The sequence below is a fragment of the Citrus sinensis genome, chromosome 6, assembly GCF_022201045.2.
Source record: "Citrus sinensis cultivar Valencia sweet orange chromosome 6, DVS_A1.0, whole genome shotgun sequence".
NCBI lineage: Eukaryota > Viridiplantae > Streptophyta > Magnoliopsida > Sapindales > Rutaceae > Citrus > Citrus sinensis.
Window position 1 is genome coordinate 3,303,288 of NC_068561.1, and position 6,495 is coordinate 3,309,782.

A 6,495-nucleotide genomic window follows, 5' to 3' on the forward strand; every position below is an offset into this window, starting at 1 on the left:
AAGTTGGTTGTAACAATGATTTGTTCTTTAAAGTTGCAACCACATTTTTCAACTTGCGGGTATGTATTAATTGATTAGCATTGGCATCTTGTTGTTGAAGCCAAAATATTTCTAGCATCTCAAGTATGTTTGTAACTTCCTGGTATGAAACTTTTTATATTTATGTACTGTCATCCTCAAGATTACCCCCTTTCTCTTCTTGTCTAATTGCATCGATGATTTCTTCTTCAGTTAAAACATACCTGACTTGTCATTTACTTGGATGATTGATGAAGACATTAATATCCATTTGATTATTAATATATGACATAATTTACCTCTATATTACTTGCATTAGGGATAATTAAGGAAAGATAATAATTTTTGTACTATATCTCTATTGAGTTATAATCACTTTATAAGAATAAATTTCTTCAGTCCCAACAATATGAGTATATAGAGGTTTTATTGTAAAATGATTAACTTTTAAAAAAAAATTATCAATAGGCGAGACCTCATTTTAATAAAAAAAAATAATTACTATAAAAGCTAAAATATATTAAAAAAAAGAATTCTAAATGCAGCATTTTTGTAGACAATGGCGAAGGGTTTATTAATGAAAAATTTAATAATGTGGGACTTAACAAATGACAACATCACCCCATGAAAAAGCGTATCTGCCAGCGGCTAATTGATGAATAGTTTGGGATTCTAACCACTAATTACATTCTGTTATTATATTTTTAGATTTTGTTATTATAGTTGTAGGATTTGTTTCGGATTATTTTTAAGAGGATTAAAAAAATTATTTTAAAAGTTAAAAGTTAATTTTGGTATTTGATAATTTTTTTAAAATTATTTTTGGGAAAATCCCAGCTTATCCTATAATAGATTTTGAAAAGCAGGTAGGAACAACTTTTCAAAATTCGATTTTTAGAATAATTTTACATTTAATACAACTCTATATGTATATGCCCACGTACATTATACAAATCGAAAATTACTCTTATTCAATTAGAATATAAAATCAATAATTTGAAAAAGATTATTATTGTTACTTATAATATTGAGATAAAAATGAAAAATAAATTTAATAAAATAAAATATTTATTTTAATTCTTAATTGTTATATTTACACAAAAAAAGTTACATACATATGTTTATAAATATGTAAATAAACGTTATTTAATGTTATATCTATTTCAATCATTTATAATCTTATAACAGTTTAACAATAAGTTTTTTTCAAATATTACGACTGTTTTTAAAACTCACAAAAATAAATTTTACCTAATATTTAACTAATTATCTTCACAGTTGATTATGTTTACAATATAATAAATAACAAATATTTTAAAAGTTAAATTATTATCAAACTAGCCGTTAGTCATTATTGCTTAGAAACGTTTTTAATGGGAAAGTCATTATTCTGACTAATTAGAGAAGGTGCCCAAATTGAATTAGAAGCATCATGACTATGATTGTTATAGTAAAGAATATTAAAGTCAAAAAATGTGGATGGTACGAGTGGAAGGTGAAATGATCAATTAATATAATCATGAATAAGTGAAAAAAAACGATGATGGAACTAGACACCTAAGGACCAAGAACCATAATTCCATGAGACCATGGACCATACATTATGGGACGACAAACCTTAAGTCCATGAGACAATGGACTAAACACTAGAAATTTGAAACCAGGAATCATGGACCATACATCCATAAGACCATGGACCATACATTATGGGATCACAAACCATAAGTCCACGAGACAATGGACCAAACACCAAGAACTTGAACCATGAGACTATGGACCATGCAGAAAAGTCAGTTATAGGCAAAGCCTTGTGTAGGCCAAGTCGATGTGTACTCCGGCTCTTTTTTTTGAGAAAATTTATATATTATTATGAATTTTATAAATAAAAAATTTAATTTCCCATCCCTTTATTTTTAAAAACAAAGAAAGTACCATTGGTTTACCTTACTAATAAGTCAATTTATTATTTTAAGTTCTCTTTTTTTTGTATGCAATACATGGTCATGAATCTAACTCGGGATTAGATGACATCTTCACTTAATATTATATTAATAATTTGAATCTTAACATTTGAATTCTAATTAATTTGGTTATTTATATATAGCCATCACATCATATTCAACATCAATAATTAATTTGATGTAGTGCCACCGCATTAATTGAGAGCTTGAAATTCAAACCTACGATCCCTAGTGTTACTCTTACTATTAATATAACCTTTAGCTAATTTTTATTTGACAAGTACCCCATCCCAAATGAAACGTATCTCTTGTATTTGAAACCTTAACATCTTGCTTTCACTAAAAAATATTAACCAACTAGATTATCATCGAAGATAATGTAACTTTCATTTTTATTAACTTTTTTTTTTCTAAAATGTAAAATTATTAAGCTTTTACATAAGTTTCGAGATTTGATCTTAGTCAAAGTCCACAAAAGGGGGATTATGGTCCAACTTGACCAGCTAGTTAAGATTTAATGACAGGATTGCGTTTGTTCAGCTAGCCTGCTAGAACCCAAAAGCTTGGTTTAGGTTTAATCAAGCGGGTTTGGCTACAATGCCGTTGGCATTGTACCCGGCACCATGCCGGGCTCTCAAAAAGAGAGCCCGGCTGTCTTTGGCTGCCATTTGGCAGCCAAAGACTTGGTGCAACCGGTTAACAAACCAGTTGCACCATATTTTTTTAAAAAAATATATTAAAAATACAATATAAAAATAAAAAAATTAAATAAAATGTCAAAAATAATTTTTTATAATATAATTGATAGCAAAAGATAAAGAAATTAAATAATATAATAGAAACCCTATAATACAATATAATATAATTAAATAGAATGGCAAAAAATAAAGAAATTGAAAATGAAAAAAAATAGTATTTCAGATTTAACATCAGTTGTTGCATGTCCGACGTCTCGATTGCATGTTTGACGTAAGATGTTGCATGTGTTAAATAAAGCCAAAATAAAGAATATTCTGAAATATTCTCGTCCATTTCATGTTTGACGTCGAAGTTGCGAACTTTACGTGATAAGTTACATATTTCGCGTGAAGTGTTGCAAGTTTCATGTTTAACATCAGTTGTTGCATATTCGGCGGTTGGATTTCATGTTTGACGTAAGATGTTGCATGTGTTAAATAAAACCAAAATAAAGAATATTCCAGAATATTCTCGTCCGTTTCATGTTTGACGTTGAAGTTGTGAACTTTACGTGATAAGTTGTATATTTCGCGTGAAGTGTTGCAAGTTTCATGTTTAACATCAGTTGTTGCATGTCCGACATCTCGATTGCATGTTTGATGTAAGATGTTGCATGTGTTGAATAAAGCTAAAATAAAGAATATTCCAAAATATTTTCGTCCATTTCATGTTTGACGTCCAAGTTACGAACTTTACGTGATAAGTTGCATATTTCGCGTGAAGTATTGCAAGTTTCATGTTTAACGTTAGTTGTTGCATGTCGGACGTAATGGTTGCATGTTTGACGTTAGATGTTGCATATTTTAAATAAAGCCAAAATAAAGAATATTCCCGAATATTCTCACATGTTTCATGTTTGTCGTCGAAGTTGCGAACTTTACGTGATAAGTTGCATATTTCGCGTGAAGTGTTGCAAGTTTCATGTTTAACGTCAATTGTTGCATGTCCGACGTCTCGATTGCATGTTTGACGTAAGATGTTGCATGTGTTGAATAAAGCCAAAATAAAGAATATTCTGAAATATTCTCATCCATTTCATGTTTGACGTCGAAGTTGCGAACTTTACGTGATAAGTTGCATATTTCGCGTAAAGTGTTGCAAGTTTCATGTTTAACGTAAGTTGTTGCATGTCCGACGTCTCGATTGCATGTTTGACGTAAGATGTTGCATGTGTTGAATAAAGCCAAAATAAAGAATATTTCAGAATATTCTCATCCGTTTCATGTTTGACGTCGAAGTTGCGAATTTTACGTGATAAGTTGCATATTTCGCATGAAGTGTTGTAAGTTTCATGTTTAACGTCAGTTGTTGCATGTTGGACGTAATGGTTGCATGTTGGACGTAATGGTTGCATGTTTGATGTTAGATGTCGCATATCTTGAATAAACCCAAAATAAAGAATGTTCCCGAATACTCTCACATGTTTCATGTTTGACATCGAAGTTGCGAACTTTACGTGATAAGTTGCATATTTCGCGTGAAGTGTTGCACGTTTCATGTTTAACGTCAGTTGTTGCATGTCCGACGTCTCGATTGCATGTTTGACGTAAGATGTTGCATGTGTTGAATAAAGCCAAAATAAAGAATATTCTGAAATATTCTCGTTCGTTTCATGTTTGAAGTCCAAGTTGCGAACTTTACGTGATAAGTTGCATATTTCGCGTGAAGTGTTGCAAGTTTCATGTTTAACGTCAGTGTTGCATGTCCGACGTCTCGATTGCATGTTTGACGTAAGATGTTGCATGTGTTGAATAAAGCCAAAATAAAGAATATTCCGGAATATTCTCGTCCGTTTCATGTTTGACGTCCAAGTTGCGAACTTTACGTGATAAGTTGCATATTTCGCATGAAGTGTTGCAAGTTTCATGTTTAACGTCAGTTGTTGCATGTCAGACATAACGGTTGCATGTTTAACGTTAGATGTTGCATGTCTTGAATAAAGCCAAAATAAAGAATATTCCCGAATATTCTCACATGTTTCATGTTTGTCGTTGAAGTTGCGAACTTTACGTGATAAGTTGCATATTTCACGTGAAGTGTTGCATTGCATAAAAGAAAAAGAAAAAGAACATTAGGGAATCAGTAAATCCAATATTTTGAAAAGAACTTAGAGATTTGGCCTCCATATACTCTTGAATAGCCTTGCAAGATGCATAAGATTAGTTCACATCCAGTCCCAATTCAGGCACAATATAATAACTACACCCAATTAAACAAATTAAAAAGCAAAATCACAAAAAATAAAGAATAATGCTAGTGATATACAAAATACCAGTCATTAAATAATAATTTCACCTCTCCTTGATGATAAATATTAAAAACTGATGGATGTCGTTGGGACTCAAATAAGAATCACTCAGAAACAAACAAAAATCTTGAGAACGCAAGTGAGGAAATGGAAAATGATAAAAAATAATAGAAAAAACGAGGACTTACTAGTTAGCATCAAAACACTAGGTCCTTTACATGACGAGAACAGAGGAGTTACCTCGAGCCACACTGCTCTTCCTGCAACTCATCCACGCTGCTCTTCCTGTCCTAGAATGACTCCAAACATAAACCTCAACTCTTTTTTTGGTTTCATTCCAGGATACACCATTGCATAGATTTTTAAAGATTGCTCTGCAACCCCAAAATAATTAACTCAAAATTCACAACCAAAAAAAAAAAAAAGCCGGACCCAGAACAATGGGTAAGTTCTTACCAAATTATTGAGCGCCCATCTTTAGTATTCCTAGCAAAGAGTGTAGAGCTCAAAATAAGCAAACAACACCTATAACCAAACAAGAAAAAATTAGGGTACCCATAGAAAAATAACACTTAAAAACCAAACCTCAAAAAATCAACCAAAAAAACTTGTTTTGAGGGTTTTCGATGGCAGCTTGGGGCAGCTCACGGGGCAATGATTTCGGCCAAAGCCAGGACGACGACAGTAAAGGCTAAAGAACTAATGCTGTAGACAACAGTGCAACGAAGGTAACGGTGGACGGTTGGAAAAGAAGTAGCGGACACGATACTGGCTCTGCCTCTCTCTAGCTCTCATGTACAAACTAAATACCTGGGTAGATGGATCCGATTGGTTGATTAGTGTGAGAGAGACGGCGGATTTGATCTTAGATGATGAGTGAAAAAATCGGGATGAGAGAAACTATGAATTTGAAAGAGAGATGAGATTTTATGGATTTCTTTTTTGAGAGAGCAAAGAAATCGGATTGAGGTGAGAGAAAATTGTGGGATTTTCTTTTGAGGGAACCGGTTTACCAAGTAACCCATTTATTTCTATTTTTAATATAAATTTAATCTCAACTGTTGGATTCAATCTAATTGAATCCAACGGTTTTTATCTAATTCCGGCATGGTACCGGGGCTTTAATGCCCGGCATTGTAGCATTAGCCTAATCAAGTACATGCCAATAAAGAATTCAGAGATTTGGTTTAGATAAGTAGGGATAGAGATAAAGTTACAATGTCATTTGAATCCTAACTGATACATACAACTAAATAAGAGTCTAAATTCAAATTCCTGATTATCTATAGTGTTATAAATATGCTGTCTTTCCTAGTACAAATAAAAAGTACTACTAACAACAAAAATTATGAGGAAAATTCTATGATAACCTGATTAAAATTACGATATCAATGCTATGATAAACATAAATTTTGTAAATTATACATAAGATTAGTAAATAAAAGGTAAAATAAATAAATTAATGTAAGAGGGTCTCAGTAGCTATAACCGGTCTGTTCATAAGTAGTAATAATTTATGTTTGAATCAAT

General features: G+C 31.8%; 1 long non-coding RNA gene across 1 annotated transcript; it reads right to left on the minus strand.

The window, feature by feature from the left end:
* Window positions 1-4,763: 4,763 nt before the first annotated feature.
* Window positions 4,764-5,964, minus strand: LOC127902966 (uncharacterized). Its single transcript, XR_008055655.1, has 3 exons — window positions 5,574-5,964; window positions 5,422-5,490; window positions 4,764-5,339 (listed from the first exon to the last, which is right to left on the minus strand). It is a non-coding gene; the product is annotated as an uncharacterized LOC127902966 (long non-coding RNA).
* Between the last annotated feature and the right edge of the window lie 531 nt (window positions 5,965-6,495).